The sequence below is a fragment of the Rhinolophus sinicus genome, chromosome 18, assembly GCF_057876585.1.
Source record: "Rhinolophus sinicus isolate RSI-liver-muscle chromosome 18, RSI-T2T, whole genome shotgun sequence".
NCBI classification, from domain to species: domain Eukaryota; kingdom Metazoa; phylum Chordata; class Mammalia; order Chiroptera; family Rhinolophidae; genus Rhinolophus; species Rhinolophus sinicus.
Window position 1 is genome coordinate 101,028,069 of NC_142518.1, and position 18,972 is coordinate 101,047,040.

Genomic DNA, 18,972 nt, shown 5'->3' on the forward strand with positions numbered 1-18,972 from the left:
TGGTAGGCCATTGGCAGGGATACTGAGATTTGGGATCCTGGCTAGCTCTCTGTTTCTTTCCATCAAAAATATGACCAACATCTGGCGGAGTCAGCAAACATCAAGATGAATGGGTCTCTCTACTAAGTCGTACGTTACAAACTGGATTGTCACACCTGGTCAAATTCTACTACAGAATTACAGTTCAACTGCACTTAATAGTAAACACACATGAGCCGTTAGCTGGGCCTTTGAGATGTCTTTGCTCTGTGGAAATTTCTATTCTGGTAGTAGTCGTATGAGATTTGATCTTTATCACACTTTTCCTGGCAGCAGTAAAATTCCATTTCCATCAACTCTGTTTCCTCTCAGAAAAGAAGTCTCTCAGGAAATACTCAAAACATTGTTCTCAACAAAGTTCTCAAATATGAATCATTTTCAACAGCCAGGAAGACAGTCCTTCCCCCACTGTTTTGCATCATAGTACTTTCCCTAAAATGACAGTTTTTGGGCAAGACACACTAATTTGAGAAAAAGACAAAGACAGCGTATATTCTTCATTCTTCCCCATCTGTGGTTTTGCTCAAGCAGTTCATTCTGCCTCATCTATTGGCTTGTCCAAGTCCCACAAACGCATTCACTCATTCATTCAACACACCTACCAGTTTTGCGGTCCTGTAATAGCTGGTAGAGGTTCACGCAAGTGTGTTAGGAATGAACCGGGCAGACACGAGGGGATGCTCATCATTGCAGGCAGTCGGACCATCGTGTGACAAGGTGAGAATGTCCTTCAAGGCAAAGTTTTCCAGAAGAGGAAACATTTAAAGGCGGCCCTTTAAAGGCAGGTAAGCAGGAGGAATTAAACGGAAGAGGAAAGGCATTGATGGAGGCGAAGAGGACTGCTGAGTACAATGAGCACAACCGAGCTGCTGCCTCAGAGACTCATCCCAATGTGTGTATGGAAGCCATGCTTCCAGCGGGCTGTGCCGACCTGATGAAGGCCTGACTACAACGGGGGTGGGACTCCACTGAGTGCTGACGTCGGACTCCCCAAAGGCTTTCCAGAACCTGCCTCAGTCTAGAAGCTTCTGCCTAAGCTACTCCGTCTCCCCTTCACTAGGGGTCAGACTTGCATCACGGACTAACGGTACACCCACCCTTCCCACCCCCCTCCCCACTGTCTCTCACACAGGCATTCCCTTAATAAAATCCTTGCAAGTTGAATCCTAGATTTGCTGATCAGAGGACCCAGACTAACACAGCATTCTGGACAGGGGGCTGGGCATGAGTAAACACCCAGAGGCACGAAAGATCAGGAAAGGCTCTGAGCTTCTATGCCAAGGAGTGGTGGGTGCCTAGAGCTTGCGGCAGAGGGGTGGGTATAGGAGAAGGAGCTGGGCCAAATCAGAGAAGCCTGTGTGTCCAGTTAAGAAACCTGGACTTGGTCCTCGGAGAAACAGCACCACCAGAAAGTTTCCAGCGGGGAAAGGGCATGTGTTTTCAAAACATTGTTCTGCTTGCAGAATGGAGCATGGACTGGAGGAAGCAGAATATAGAAGTATCTGTATGTATCCTTCCATCTTTTCTGCTAGCTTGCGAGTTCCTAAAGAGTAGAATCATATTTTTTGTTTGTTTTCATCTCTATGCCCCTGTAAAGCTTAGAATAGTGTTTAACACAGAGCAGCTACTCAAGAGGCCCCATCATCCACCTTATCTACCAGGCTGAGCCCAACATTTTAATTAAAACCACCCCAAAGTGTAATGACCAGCCTTTGATCGTTCCTGCTTGGACACTGGAACCCTGTCTAGCCAATCTAGAACAGGAAAGTTACAGGTATGAAGGGAAGAAGTTATTCCCAAAACGTTATGTCCCAACTAGTTATTTCATGACCTCTGTTTGAAGCTGGGCGTCGAATCACATTTGTTGATCGTAATTGTGGGGACAATGGTAGTCATAAAACATTTAGCTTTTGAATGTGTACGAATGCGTTTCTGAATGTGTCTTATGCACAGAGCACTGGACAAAAATCAGAATTGGGTTCTGGATACGGTGCAATAGCCGACAGTGATCTTTGGGAAAACGTTATCTCCAAGGTCTATTTTTTTATCATGAAATAGAAATAACGCCTCCCCTAATTTATGAAATGAGAAGATGCAGTCAATGTGCTTTGGAAACAGTAAAGTGTAAACTCTGTGTTGTCACAAATTTAAGAGGGCAGATTTCAAGCGAAGAGTTCTTACCACACACGTAAAAATAAAACAGGAGGAGACTTGGGGAGGTGACGGATATGTCTATTACCCTGATTGTGGTGATGATTTCAAGAAGGCATGCATATGTTCAAACCCATTAAATTGTGTACATTAAATATATACAATATTTTATAAAACAATCACACCTCCATAAAGCTGTTTCAAACAAGACTGGTGCTTCCCAATTCTGAGTTGTGATATTATCCCCAAATTCTCAAAATATAATTGATTTTCCCTTACTTTCTCATCTGTCAAATAGCACTTTTAGTTGAAAGGGTACAGCTATGAAATCAAATAATAATGAGACTCAATTCCTAGAAGGCTGTGCATTGCTGGAGCGGCAGCTGACAGCCCTCCTGAGGTCCTGGGCTCGGAAAGGTCATTTGATGATGGTGTGCTGCCCTTGCTCAGACGCCGCTTTGTTTCTCATTGCTATCTCCCTGACTTGACTGACGAAACACAGGCACGCTAGGGGCTCTACTTGTGATAACCAAAATAACCTTACTGAAAAAGGCAATCATTACCTCCAAACAGCCTGAAGTGGATTGTGTGAGTTAGGGAAGAGAGTCATGATGACTCAGAAACTGTCAGATCAGATTGGCTTGAGCTAATTAGGCGACTAAAAGCTAGCTATCAATGGTTGGTTGCCCATGAAAAATGAAAATGGCATCTCTAGTTCTCTGGGCTGAGACAATCACTTCCAGAACCCCACGCCCCCCTCAGAGACACACACACACACACACACACACACACACACACACACTCATTTCTAAAGCCCAAAGCATTCGGCAGAACTTTTAAAATCTTCCAAATTTGCAAATTGATTTAGTAAATTGGTTTCATTTTGATTTAGGAAGGAAACGGGTAACAAGTAGAGGAAACTAAGTCCATTTTTATAAAAAGGAACTTGCTTTAGATTATTTTGGCAAAAGAACTAAACAATCTGCAGAAATCATTTTAAGTCACACTTGGCATTTTCAAGTGCAAATTAATTATTTCCACTTATAAAGTACATTTAATGGTAAGAAATCAATAATGACGGCAATAATGGATACCACTGCACTGAGCACATTCTATGGGGGGCACTTTACATATATTATCTGTATTACTCCTAACAACCCATGTTAATATCTACATTTCAAATTTTAGAAAAACAGTCTCAGTGAGATAAATGTGCCACAAACAAAGTAAATGGCGGAGTTGAGGTTGAAACCAAGATTCGAAAAGCCCAGATTCTTAGATGGCGGTGAAAGGGGGTAGAGCATCTCTGTTTCCTAATCTCAATCTCTTCCCCCCCTCCATACCTGTCCCTGTTGCCCTCCTCCCTCCTACACACACGCATGCACTCATTTCCACAGCAAGGCAATGTAAAGCAGTGGGCTGATCATTTGGTTTCATAGACCTGCACGTGAAGTGGTGACTCTGCCATTTACTAGCTGCAAGACTTCAGTGGTACAAATTACTTGATGGACGTCAATTTCCCATTATATTTGATGAATTTAAATAAACATACACACTGTCTAGTACAGCTACTTGCTCTATTTGTTGCCTTTCCCCTCGCTCTCCTTTGATAGCCTGAAGACCAAATGAAGATGAAGCAAAGGCACTCTACCTGTATCGCATAATAGCAGGCATTTTCCTTAACAAGGATGGAAGTGGTTCTAGTGACCTATAAAATACACATATGGTAAGGAATTGCCAACAACTTTGTGGCATCTAACCATGATTTTTAGCCATAAAGTAGAATAATAAATAATGATCACATGGGATTTAGCCTAGGGAAACAAGGTTAGTTCAACATTCATAACTCAAACAGTGCCATTCACAATATCAACAACCTAAGGAAGAAAATCCATATGAATATTTATAGATGCAGAAAAAGTGTGATATTCATTCAAGTGCCACTTATTTTTAAAAATACTCAACCTAGAAATAGAAGGGAACTTCCTCAGCCTAATAGAAAACACCTATGAAAAAAACTATAGCCAACTCATACTTAATGATGAAAGATTGAATAATTTTCTCCTACAATCAGGAACAAGGCAAAGAATCTGCTCTTATCCCTTCTATACAATATCATACCAGACTGAAGTCCTAGCTAATGCAATAAGGCACAGAAAAGAAATACAGATAAAATTGGAGAGGAGAAATCAAACTGTCTTTTTTTCCACAGAAAGCGTAATTATCTAAGGAGAAAATCCAAAAAGAATCTACAAAAAGCTACTAGATCCAATAAGTAACTTCAGCAAGTTTGGAAAATAGATCACTATACAAAAATCAAGTAAAGTTTTATATATAGCAGTGAACAACTGGAGACTGAAATTTTTATAGGCACCATGTACAATAGCACCAGTAAATATGCAGTACTCAGTGATCAATCTAACAAAGTAGTGTAAGATTTATATGTTGAAAATTATGAAAAACATTGATGAGAAAAATCAAAGAAGACATAATTAGAGAGATAAACTGTGTTCATGGATCAAAGGACTCAACATTATCAATATTATAATTCTCTCCCAAATTAATTTATAGATTTAAATGAACCCCAAATAAAATCCAAGCTGGTTTCTCTTTTAGAAATTTACAAGGTGATTCTAAAAGTTATACGGAAAAACAAATAATCTAAGATAACTAAAAATATTTGGAAAGGGGTGGCCGGATGGCTCAGTTGGTTAGAGCACGAGCTCTTAACAACAAGGTTGCCGGTTCAATTACCACATGGGATGGTGGGCTGCAACCCCCGCAACTAGACTGAAAATGGAGACTGGACTTGGAGCTGATGGGTCCTGGAAAAAACACAGTTACCCAATAAAGTTAAAAAAGAAAAAAGAAAAAAAAAGAAACAGAATGTTGTCAGGACCCAGAAGTCCTCATTAAAAAAGAAAAACTGGAAAAAGTAGTTGGAGGACTCAAACCAAATGATTTTAAGACTTACTATAAAGCTATGCTATTCAAGACAATGTGATATTGGTAAAAGGATAATCGCATAGGTCAATGAAAAAAGAGGAGAAATTGATCTACCCATATATATGGTCAATTGATTTTTGACAAAGATGTCAAATTCATTCAATACTCAAAGGAGAATCTTTTAGTCTTTCAACAAACGGCGCTGGAACAGAAGAACTTATCTGTGTCAAAAAAAGAAACTCAACCTAAACCTCACTCTATATATACAACTTGAAGTGGATCATAGACTGAAATATAAACCAAACTCTAAAGCTATAAAACCTCTAGGAAAAAACAGAAGTAAATCTTCATGATTTTAGGTATGGTAACTATTTCTTATATAGGAAAGAAGAAGCATAAACCATAGAAGAAAAAAATTCATTTATTTCATCAAAATTTAAAACTTGCTCTTTGGAAGACAATAATGAAAATAAATAATAAAATATACAGACTGGGAAACATATTTGCAAACCACATATGTGACAAAGGGCTGGTACCCAGAATTTATAAAGAACCCTCAAAACCGTGTGTGTACACACACACACACACACACACACACACACACACACCCAACTGTATATTTAAAAACCATTAACAGACACTTGCTCAAAATCACTAGTCATTAGGAGAAACAGAATAAAATTACAATGAGATTATTACTACCTACTAAAATGACTAAATTTTAAAAATATTACAATTCTCTATAACAATGTTGGTAAGGATATTGGAGCAACTGGAGCCTGATATATTGTTGACAGGAATACAAAGTAGTACAGTCACTTTGAAAAACAGTTTGACAGTTTCTTATAAAATTACACACTCTTTTAAAACCAAGCCATCCCACTCCTTGGTATTTACCTAAGAGAAATAAATATACGAGTGTATGCCCACATAAACACATGACACAAATGTTTAAAGCAACTTTGTTCATAATCACCCTAAACTTTAAATTCTCCAAAACGCCCATCAATTGTTGAATGGATAGTGTGGTAATTCATATAGTGGAATTTTACTCAGCAGCAAAAGGCAGCAAACTTTCAATAAATGCAACAGCATGCATGACTCTAAAGAAGCATTATGCTAAGTGAAACAAGCTGGATTCAAAAGGCTACACATTTTGATCCCATTTATATGAAGTTCTGGAAATGACAGAACTATAAAGACAGAAATCAAATCAGTGTTTAGCAGTATGGGAAAGGGACTGACTACAAAGGAGCATGTGGGAACATTTTGCATGACAGAAAAGTCTATTATCTTGATTGCAGTGGTGGCTACAAACTATTAATTTTGTCAAAATTCAAGGGCTAGTACACACCTAAAAAGGGTGAATTTTACTGCAGATAAATTATACCTCAATAAACCTGAAAAAAAAAAGCATACCACTTCAGAAATGGCCGACCATTTTAGGCAGAGATCTACAACTAATCAGCACTGAAAGTGCTGAGTTTTGACTCTAAGGTTAAGACCCACAATTAAAGGACAGGAAAATAGGGAGGACAAAGCTCATGACAGTTTTGTGTGTTTTTCAGGGCTCACTGATAAAATTGTGTAAGAAAAGCCCTCCGGTAAGAAGGCGATAAATATGTAATTTAAGACCCAAATACCCCATCTGCTCTTTATTTGAAACAGATTAACCTAAAATGATAAATGGCCACTAACAGTCCTTACCAATTGCTTGACTTTGTAGATGACTCATTCAAAGGACTGCCTAATGAGACAGGAACCTGTTCAAGTACTAATTCTCCTCAATTTACAAGTGTTCTGATTTATAAGAGCAGGGAAGAAGCATTTTCATTCTTTGCAATTCCTTTCTCTTGATTTTTGTGTTCAAGAGACACAATAGAAGCTTATCTTGGCAGCAGAGGCTGCAGGGTGAGAGACGTGAAGCATTGTCCAAAACCCCCTGAAGGGCCTTTCTCCTTGTTTGGAAAGCTATTCAGTGACAGATGCAGGCAGGTATCTAGTAGTGGATAAGTAAGCCCGAGTGCAAGGCCCTGGATTTGCAGGAAGCTATGGTCAAAACAGCGGTAGGAGTTGTTTAACTAGCATTCTCAGAGCCCCAAGGCCTAAACTGAGAAAAAAAAAAAAGACTACAGAAGACTGGTCTTCATTTCTTCACTCATTTCTTCACCCATTCATCCAACAAGTATGTACTGACTGCCTATCTGGGCTCTGTGTTAAGGCTGATGATGATACAAAGATAACTGCCTGGTCTAGAGTAGCTTATGATCTTCTGGTGGGCAGGGTAGGGGTGTACAATGTCCAGTAACAGCAAACAGGCTGGAGTGCACCTTAATGAAAGAGGAAAGCTACAGCTGTGATGTAGTCCTCTTTGCACGCCATTCGCCATTAGGCTCTCAGCACGCCAAAGCTCACCAGAAAGACAAGACTGGCAGTCACTCCAGGGAGCAGGAAGAACATATGCAACAGAAGTGGGAGTAAGCACAACACAGCCAGGAAACTCACCAAGTTCTGGGGCACTGAGCCTGATGGAGAATGGTGTGTAATGAGACTGGAGAGAGGCTCGTACCAGAAAGGTTGAGGGCTCTGTACGTTGTGCCAAAGAATCAGCTGTCAGTTTGTGGGGTAGACAATAGAAAGCCTGTTAACCGGGCAGTAACAAACCAAGATTTGCATTTAGAAAGATGATTCTGAGGGCAAGTCAGAGACAGAGGCAGAAAGGAGATGTGGGGTTTCCTCTCTCTTTTTTGGGGGAGTACCAGGAAGTTGGTGTTGATTGTAGAGCCCTTCCATGAACCAACCTTGAGTCATGCAGAAGAAATGACCCATTTCTCTAAACAATCATGATTGTTTATTTCTCTATCCACTCTGCATCAGAGTAGCAGTTCCCTAAGGACAGGAATGGATGGACAGACACGGACACACACACACACACACACAGTGCCTGGCTAACAGATGTTCAGTATCTGTGTTAACTGACTGACTGAATGAATAGACAGATAGCCCAGACCCAAGACACCAATTGAGAACTGTTGTAAAATGTGATTGATGGGTTATTTGGGGCGTTGGTAAGCTACACATCACATGAAAAGTTGAACTGGATACATGGGGAAGTCTCTTCCAATGTGAAGATTTTGATTCTAGGCCACTCCCCTGAGAAAGTATCAAGTGGCTGGCTGCAAATGGGATGTGAGATTTGTTTTAAAGAAAGACAGAAAAAATGGGTCCAATAAAAATGTCAACGGGTGAGTTTATAATATCAGGAAATAATGAAGTCAGCTCCAAGCTAATAGCACGTTTTTTTTATCATGGCCCCAGAGAAAGGAAACCGTTGATGATCATAATTAAGCTTCTGAAGGCAGGCAGTGGTGGATCAAGCCCTGTAGTCTACATAGACATATGGGGGGGTGTCCAGTGCTTGGCAGTGGGCCAGAAAAGGAGAGGGGGCAGCAACAGGCAGGTGAGCAGTGAGCATCAGGAGAGTCTGCATGGAGAAAGCAGACAACACAACAGCAGGGAAATCTGGGAGAAAGCAATTAGTGAACATCAACAATGGGCAGCGAAGTCCCAAGTACAGGCGTGCGTCTAGGCAGAGTTCAACTTCCCGAGAGGCATGGCTGAAAGCAAACATATTCCTACCCTTGGAGGAACTTCAGCCCCAACCACTGGACCCAGACAAGGACCTCACAGGGCAAAAGCAGAACAGCGTCTAGTTTCTGGCATGGAAGTACAGTCCATTCTTCATCACAAGGAACTAAGCAGAAAGCAGCTCTACAAACACCTAAGCACATAGAGTCAGAAGGAGACTAGCAGACATGCAGATGAGCTCAGAAGCCTGAAGTTCCTGAAATTCGCCCCAACTCAGGACAGGCTGGGGCCCCAAGCCTTACTCAAGGCTCTGGCCACTGGATTGCTGTGAAGACACGAAAGCCAGCAGCCCCCTCACCCGCACCCTGACCCTCCCAACGTCACACAACATGAGGCAAGGCCATGAGCAAAAAAGAGCTACTCAAAGAATACAAATGAAAGAGAGTCTGGCATGTGGAAGGACCAGGGAAGAGGAACATGGAATTCAGTGTATACACATCTCTTCTCTGTTCACTTTCTCCATCCACCACCATTTCCCTAATCCAGAATACGTATCTTAAAAAGCTCTATAGCCCATACATATTACCCAGAAATCTATTCATTTTTGTATTTGTGGCCATATCTAGAAAAAAAATAATAATTTGGCATTGTTCCGTGGTCAAGACCCATGCCCCCAACTGTATACCGAGGGTGCCAAAAAAAACGTATACAAGCTGACACTTTGGTCAATGTTGCTCAAGCAGCAGTTCGTTGTAATCAGAAGTGTCTAGACGCTAATGGTAACCACTTTGAGCACCTCTTGTCATTGCATTAGTCAGACGTGACTTGTATCCATCTTTTGTTACCGGTATATATTGAGTTATTACAATTTTAATAGGTTTTTCCTTTCTTAAAATGTGTGTACATTTTTTTGGCACCCTCTGTATAAAATGTATTGTGGGAAGATTGGATTCCCTTTACATTTTTAAAAAAATAATTGTTATTGGGGAATATTGGGGAACAGTGTGTTTCTCCAGGGCCCGTCAGCTCCAAGTCATTGTCCTTTAATCTAGTTGTGGAGAGCGCGGCTCAGCTCCAAGTCCAGCTGCCGTTTTCAATCTTAGTTGCAGGGGGCACAGCCCACCATCCCATGTGGGAATTGAACCGGCACCCTTGTTGAGAGCTTGTGCTCTAACCAACTGAGCCATTGGGCCACCCCTCCAGAGGTTCAGCGGTAGCTCGATGTCTTCAATCTAGCTGTGCAGCCTACTGGCCCATGTGGGAATCGAACCGGCAACCCTGTTCAGAGACTGTGCTCTAACTAACTGAGCCATCCGGCTGCCCCCATTACATTTTAATGTAATGTAACATACGCTCATAATGTGTAACTGGGAGGACAGCCCATATTGCTACTCTTATTTCCCATTCTCAACCACAGACTTAGAAGGTCTTCAGGGGTTTAAGCAATGCTCTAGCCTATCCACTCTCACTGTACAGATGAAAATCTGAGGACCACTGAGGAAAGTTACATAAGAAACTACCCCCCAAATTACACAACAAACTAGCGGCAAAGCCAGCAATGAAACCCAGATGCCTCTGCTCCTTCCATGTTTGCAGTGTCAGCAAATCTGGTAGATGTGCCTGCCATTATGAAGCAAAATTGTTAGATGCGCTCACTCCTAATTTTTAACCCTTCCCACTGAGCTCACACACAGCCCAACAGAAGATCTCCATCTGCCCGGACGTTCCTTGATACATGACAGAATGGAAATCCACTAGCGGTTACACAATTTAGATTATCCAACTCCAAAAAGCAAGAGAAGGCCTCAAGCAACACCATCTGATTATGAGATTCTGCGGCTGTAGAGAATTAATCAAATTCATCCTAGAGGTTCATCGGCTGCATGACACACTCATTTCTTGATATTGAAACTCCCTAACAAATTTCAACACAAAGTATGCTGACGAGTTCTTCTGCTAGTACTTTCTGATCTTCATCTGCTACTATGACTAGCATTTGAAGGAATATAAATAAGCAGGTTGCTTGACCCATAGTATCTATACAATCTTTTGTACTTATATGAAAGCTTGGAGGATAGAAAGGGTCTCGTTTAGGGAAATCATTTTCACTGTTACTTGTGAATATAAAATAAGTGAAAAGAGAAGGTGAGAAAGTCTAATGACTGGTAAATCATGAATAATTGAGTTGCGCTGACACTTGAATAATGTGATTTAAATTATGTAACGACAGTCACGTGGAATCAAATAGTTAATTGTTAACTTTCTGTGTGCCTTTCCTTTTGGAACAATCTTTCTGAGAAGTGCTTTACGTTCCTTTACGTGCCAAGGACATGAATTGAGGACGGGGTAGGTAAAGAGTGATGTGTTCACGGCGCTGACCCTGAGCAGCAGCTTTTGAGCAAGTACTGCCACTTTAATTCTTTCACCCTCATTCTTTGCTCCTTTTCAATCTGGTAATTTCTAGGAATGAACCTTCTTTATGACACATGCTGTATATTTTTTGGTTTGAAGTCTTGAGTTTATGTGAAGTAAAGCAATGTTCTTTTTCAAAGCTCTCAGTTCTTAAAATATCAGAACCTGCAAAAAGCACATGCAGAGTTGCTATTATCCCTTCAAATCAAAAGCTCAGTCACTGCTATGAGATATTAAGAAAGAAGTTAGGAAGACAAGCAAATCTTTATGGGCTGCATCTATTCTGGCAAAAGCAGCACAGCAGAGAGGCACAAACATATTAAAAATCATTTTAGCAAGTGAGTTCTTGCCAAGCAAAAATATCCTGGGCCACTCTATCTACCTAAATGTTTTCACAGAGGTTTCAGCTAGCAGGCATTTAAATTCTAGGAGCAGCTACAGGTAAACAGAGGCTTGGAGGTTAAAAAATAAGAGTGCATGTGGGTAATAACTGGAGACAGGAATGTATTTGCAAAAATATATTAGGTTCCCCTAACTGCCCCAGAACAAATATTCACTAAAATATTCATTTTAATTTTAAATCCATTCACTGAATAAACTTCACAATTTAAACAAACATTTGAAACACGTCAACGATATATACCTGTCTCCTAATTAAATTAAAACTTAAAAGAAGATACCAAAAAATAATGAAGAAGGTCCCACTCAGCAAGAAAGATGTTATATGGAATTTCACGTTTATAAAAGAATCTCTTGGGCTACACTTACTGACTTGTTTCCAAAGAGTACAGTATGGAAAGGAGGAAAAAAGGAACTTCACAGTGGAGGAATCCAGTAAACACTAGTATAGACAGGTGATTAAGCTCAACACCGACAGTGGTAAGTCATACTGATAATATGTATTCTTGATATGGTGTGATAAAAATGACACTTCGGAGTAATAGTTTTACTGTTATATCTCCTCGGGCAAGGGAAGTAAGAAGAAAAAATAAACATATGGGATTACGTCAAACTAAAAAGTTTTTTTGCAGCTAAGGAAACCATCAATAAAACAAAAAGGGAGCCTACTGAATGGGAGAAGGTATTTGTCAATGATACATTTGATAAGGGGTTAATATCCAAAATTAAAAAAAACTCAATCAACTCAACACCAAAAAAACAAACAATCCAATTAAAAAATGGGCAGAGGACACGAAGAGACATTTTTCTAAAGACGACATACAGATGGCAAACAGACATATGAAAAGATGCTCAACCTCACTAATCATTAGAAAAGTGCAAATAAAAACCACAATGAGATACCACCTCACCCCAGTCAAAATCACTATCATCAATAAATCAACAAACAACAAGTGCTGGCGAGGATGTGGAGAAAAGGGAACCCTCGGGCACTGTTGGTGGGATTGCAGATTGGTGCAGCCACTATGGAAAACAGTATGGAGGTATCTCCAAAAAATTAAAAATGGAACTACCGTATGACCCAGCAATTCCACTCTTGGGTATCTATCCAGAGAATTTCGAAATGCTAATTCAAAAAAATATATGCACCCCTATGCTTATTGCAGCACTATTTACAATAGCCAAGACATGGAAACAACCGAAATGCCCATCGATAGACAACTGGATGAAGAAACTGTGGTACGTTTATACAATGGAGTATTACGCAGCCATAAAGAAGAATGAAATCTTACCATTTGCAACAACATGGATGGACCTAGAGAACATTATGTTAAGTGAAATAAGTCAGACAGAGAAAGACAAATACCATATGATCTCACTTATATGTGGAATCTAAAGAAAAGAATAAATGAACAAACTAATCAGAAATAGTCTCAGAGACATAGAGGAAAAACTGAGGGTTGCTAGATGGGAGGAGGGTGGGGATAAGGTAGAGGGTGAGGGGATTAGAAAGCACAATCAGTAACCACAAGATGGCCATGGGGACACGAAGGTCAGTTTGGGGAATATAATTAATAATGTTGTAAATATTATGTAGGATATCCATGGGCACTTGTCTTATTAGGGAGACCACCTCAGGGATGATGTAGATGCCTGATCACTGCACGGTACACCTGAAACTGAAGAATAATGAATGTCAACTATAATTTTATATATATAGTGGACTCCAGCATAAGGAATAGAGACAATAGAGACAGTGGAAATGTAATGGCTGTGTGCGATGTTAGAGGGGTAGTAGATGGGAGGAGGGGGTTTATCACTGTGTGAGGGGTATAAATGATAAATGTCTAACTATTACAGTGTTTTGTACACATGAAACTAATAAAAGAAAATTAAAAAAAAAAGACACTTCACCTCGCTAGTCTTCCAAAACTCAATAGCCTCAGTCTAATCATGAGAAAAACAGACAAATCCTAGTGGAGGGGCATTCTACAAAATACCTGACCGTATTTCTCAAAACTGTCAAAATCATGTAAACCAAGGAAAGTCTGAGAAACTATCACAGCCAGAGGAGTCTAAGGAGATATGACAACTAAATGTGACATGGTATCTTGGATAGGATCCTGGAACCGGAAAATTACATTAATGGGAAACTGAGGAAATCTGAATGAAGTATGGACTTTAGTTAATAATAATGTATCAATATTGGTTCACTGTGACAAATGTACATTACTAGTACTAGATGTTAATAATATGGGAAACTGCTTGTGGGGTATATGAAAACCCTCTGTACTATCTTTGCAACTTTTCTGTAAATCTAAAAATACTCTAAAACAAAAAGGCTTTTAAAACATTTATAATTTGTTTCTTGGGTATCTCCCGTCTCCATTCAAATCCTGCGCTTCTTACCCAGCATCAAGCAGGAGAATCAATGAGCCTTGGGCACCTGTTGTGTGAGAAATGAATTTGCTATGGATCACCTAATAGTCACCAGGAGGGAATGGTTGTGTCAAAACAGTGTCCTTGAGTCAAACAAGGAGCAAATTTAAAGTCAATGGCAAAATTGGGGATCAGTGACCTTTAATGATGCAATCAATCCATCAGCAAAAACAGACTGATGGTGCAGCTCAGCCCTGGAATCTAAACGCAGTGAAGAATTCGAACATCCAAACCTTGGTAATGCTTCAAAATGCCTTAGATCTAAATCTAGAAACCACAACAACCTAAACTTTAGCAAAAAACAGTATTGACCCCATATTAATAAACATTTAAAAAAATTAAAAAACAAAGTGCTCCAACGTTAGAATCATGGGCATTATCAGTTTTACAGTTGTTTCCTGGATTTGGGTGGCAGTAGATAAAGGTTAGATTCAGAGGAGTAAAGGTTCAAAGTACTATGTAATTTTTAACATCCAGGTTTGGGTTGACCAATCAAGCTGCCCTTGTTTACATTTCAGCTAATATCTGAAGATATCGACTGATAAAATGGGAGGAGGGAGACTGAAAAGTAGCTCATCATCCACTGTTGGTCAGATACAATGTACTTCATTTTGAGAGTAGATTTCAATCGAACTTCACATTTTACTTAGGCAAAGTCAAGCGTCAGTCAGCATGTTAATAGAACCCGAGTCTGCAAGCATTATTACCCATCAGCATCACCAGGAGGGATCCTTACAACACAGTCTGCCACCCCTCCCCCTAGAGAAGCTGATGCAGTAGGTCTGAATCAGAGGCCTGAGAAGTGCATTTCTAATAGCTCCGGGGTGTTGTGGATACTTGTCTTTTGTGACATTCCAATAACATTAAAATACCCACCGAACTCAAATGTATGCGATCTGGGACTTTTCTGCTCTTTTTCTTTACCAACAATTTTTTTTTTGAGCATTTATTCCAGTGCCCAGCACCATACTAGACATTGGCTCTGAGGATAGAGCAGTGAATAAGTAAAAACACACATGCCCGTAGATCTTGTTCTAGAAACGGAGGCAGCTAATAATTAGTTCCAAGATTCATTATTAATTACAATTGCAGAAAGACCTGTGAAAGAGAAGTACAAGGTGCCATGAAGTTCAAGGGAAGGCCTCCTTACGGAAGTGACGCCTGAGCTTAGTTCTGAAGGATTAGAAATGAGGTCGTTGGGGAGAGGACTGCATGATTCCGTGGGAGCGGTGTGCAGAAGTAGGAGGGTAGGGCCAGTGGACAGCAGCGCACCAGGCAAGGGCAGTGGTCAGATACGTTGTCGCACAGGCAGGCAGAGCCTGGTGGGCACCATAGGAGTTTCAATCTTACTCTGAGTGTGAGGGAAGCCACTGGGGATTCTTAGTGTGAAAATAACCTCAATTAATGTATGTTTTCAAAAAATCAGTCTAATGGCTTTGCAGAGATTGATTAAAGCTAGCCAAGAGTGGATCCAAAAAATATTAAAGAAGTAAAATCGTTGGGATTTGGTGATGGACTGGGTAAGTTGGAGTGAGGCCAAATTTAAATGTAACTTCCGAGACAGTGTAAAATGCTGTGAAGTGATCAGCAGCGCTTTTCCAGTCTGACTGGAGGTTTTCTCTGTGGTGCAGCATGAGGCAAAAAATGTATTTGATCTGTGCCTTCGAAAAGATGGCTTCACAAAAATACTTCAACAGTAGAATGACAGATCAAATGGTTCCCTTTTCCAAGAAGGGAAGATTACTTTTGAGAGCATTATATATTAAGCTCAAAGTTAACCTTACTGTCTCCTTTCACAGTTGTGAAAGCAAAGACTGACAGGGTTACTCATTGCATTCTGCAGTCTGCGAACTATAAAAGCAATTTTATTTTTACCTTTCTCATGGCATTCATCACTTCCTGCCTTGTATTTTCATTATATATCTATGCAGATGTGTCTTATCTTCCTTTCTAAACCATGAGTTCCCTAGTGAAAGATAATGATTACTACAATAATAAGAAATCCCAGAGACAATCTATATATCCAAATCTAGGGGTGTTAAATATGGGAAAGGGCATATGAGAAAAAAATTGAGAGAAAATCCTTTTCATGTGTCCCATTAAGCAAATGAGTTGTCCTTAGAAAACAAAAGTAGCACAGGAGTAGAAAAAGGTGCTTATGTATTTTACATTGAAACATACTTAAAACAGCACTCAAATATAATTTAAGAAAATAGCAAAGGACTGGAAAGTATTGCTTTCTGTAAATAGAAGGGCAAACTAAGCAAGATTTATATGACCAGGGGTGAACATGAAAATACTTCCTTCTGTTTATATCACCACATCCTTAAAACGGCTGACTGAAATTAACCAGAGTTTTATAGCAGACTCAGATGATAATTTCCACACTTAGAAAAAAATCGACCCCATGGGGAAAAAAACACCCTATAAAAAAAAGTATGTGCAACACTCTAAACTGAGTATAGCAGAGGAATCATAATTTCTCCCTTCTTAGCGAGTGACACTTACCAAGACAAAATCTCAGTCCAAAATCTCTGAGATGCTTCAGTCCAGATCCTAGTATTATGTAATTCATCCATCCAGCAATCATGGTTTAAGGCCTTCCTGTACTGCCTGCTCTAAGTGAAGTTGTGGCATAATGGTGCGTTTCCACTAACTAAATACTTACAGATAAGGTCTAAGATTCAATCATGTTAAAAACAACTCTGCGTTATGTTGGGCCTCACAACAACTGAGAAAGACCATTCTTGCTCACAGACTTCATTCAGGGCTTTATTCACATGGCAGCTTTTCAGGGAGCCCTTCCTTTGTCACCCTATGAAAAACTGCACCCTCCACCACCTGATATTTCCCTGCTTTATTTTCCCTTTATCACTCATCATTCGCATACAAGATATTACAATTATTTATCTTGTTTATTGTCGCTCTCCCTGTCTACTGGTTAGCCACCCAAATCTGTTTTTCCTTTCTTTCTGAGCACCTGGCTTTTCAGCTAGAAACTACACTGCCCTGGTTTCCTTGTGGCCTGGGAGGACAACGTGACTAAGATGTCCCCAAAACTACGTGTGTAATATTGATGTGTGAAACTTTCTGGTCATTTTCCTAAAGAAGCTTGCCCTGGACCCCTCTTTCCTTCTAGCTGGTTGGAACTTGCAAACCAAATGCTGAGGAAGGCAGAACTGCCCCACTGGCCTGGGACCCTAAATGACCTCATGGAACAGAGCCTGACTCCTTGCCCTGGGCTATTACATGACACAGAAACAAACATCTACTTTTTACTGGCCGTTGTATTTTGGAGTTCTTCGTTATATCCGTTTACCCTTTATGCTAACCCTAACAACAACCTCCCATATTACAATGTATGGTCCAAGGAGACAGATTTTTGTTTTGCTCACCAGTGCATCCCTAGCAAGTAGAATAGTGCGTGACATGTGGTAGGATACTCAATAAATACTTGTGAATTGATGAAATGAACCATTTCATTATCAATGCCCTTCCACATCTCCAAATCACCTTCATGGCTTCAAGTTCAGATTAGATTCAAATTGCTCCCAAAACAGTGTCCCAAAAGTTCCTACACCTCTTTCACTGCCATCTTTCCCTTCCTCCACTGAATTCCTCCCTTCAGCCCCATTACCTTCCTTTCACTTTCCCAATGGGCCTGGCCCACCTCAGGGCCTTTGAACAAGTTGGATCCAATACCTATTCCCACCCCTTTGAGGGAGAAGCAGTCCCTCATTCATTCAGTTACCTGCTTAACTGTCATCTTCTCAGATGGAACTTGCTGGCCATCCTATCAAAAACGGACACTATTTCTATTCATTTTATCCATAACTTATGAAAAATGAGTAATTATAAATTGTTGGGCTTATTTCTCATTGTAAATTAGATTGTAAGCTTCATAAGGACACAAACCACTTGTTTTCATTCACCACTTGGTCCCTGTTGCTTAGCGTAGTACTTAGCCGGTTATGAGAAGTCAATAAAGCAGTGAATAAATGAACTGCACTGAAGATGCTGAGTGTTTCTAAAAATATTTTGAGGTAGACATGAGTTAAAGCACAGGTAGCTCTCCATAAATGCAGTCTTCAAATGTCCTTGACTATCAACCTGAGGATAATGTAAATTTCTACTTATGGAGCTGTAAACCAAAGCACATTCTGGCATGCCTTTGTTTTCTTAGGATTATCATTCCTCCTTTCCACTGCTGGTTTGTAGTTGCTAACGACCAGGTGGAATTTGAATGACTCCCTATTGGTATGATGTACCAAGAGCAGCTTTCACCAGGACGTTTCAAATGCAGGTTCATCCGGGCATATACAAATTCCAAATAAATGATTATTGTATTTTGCAGGCATGCCAACTGGTCTCCCGGGACCTCAGACCCAAGAACCAAAGTTCATCTTACCTCTCAGGTCAAGGTTTCAGGTCATCGATTTGCTTCTGGATTATGAGCTGAGGTGGCCCTCTAGAACTGTGTGGGCACCGGCCAAACTGGGCACGCTGGAACACTCAGGAGGTATTCAGTGACACAGACTTTTAAACATGCTGTTTTTTAAAAAATGGTTCCTTTTGTATCTTGTCTGGGGTGGTACACAAACCTACACATGGGATAAAACCATGCAGAAGAACTAAACACACACACACACACAAATGAGTACAAATGTAACAGGAGAAATCTGAATAAGACTGGTGGATGTCATCCATGTCAATACCTGGTTGTGACATTATACTACAGTTTTGCAAGATGTTACCATTAGGAAAAACTGGGTGAAGGGTCCACGGGATCTCTATTATTTCGTACAACTACATGCATATCTACAATTATCTCAATCCAAATTTCAATTAAAAATTGCTGCTTCAACATAGAAACTCTAGGATGCTGCAGAATTCAAGCGGTTACTTTTCTGGGAGGAAAAAAACAGAAAAAAAAAAAACCCTCCAAAAAACCAGGAAGGAAGAGGCTGCGGAAATGAGAGAAAGAGAAGTAAAGTAGGA

General features: G+C 40.2%; 1 protein-coding gene and 1 pseudogene across 3 annotated transcripts in view; one reads left to right on the top strand and one right to left on the bottom strand.

The window, feature by feature from the left end:
- Nucleotides 1–18,972, bottom strand: part of ATP11C (ATPase phospholipid transporting 11C (ATP11C blood group)) — a 165,583-nt gene that overhangs the window by 133,801 nt on the left and 12,810 nt on the right. The window lies entirely within an intron of this gene.
- On the top strand, nt 3,844–3,961 carry LOC141569799 (U6atac minor spliceosomal RNA; annotated as a pseudogene).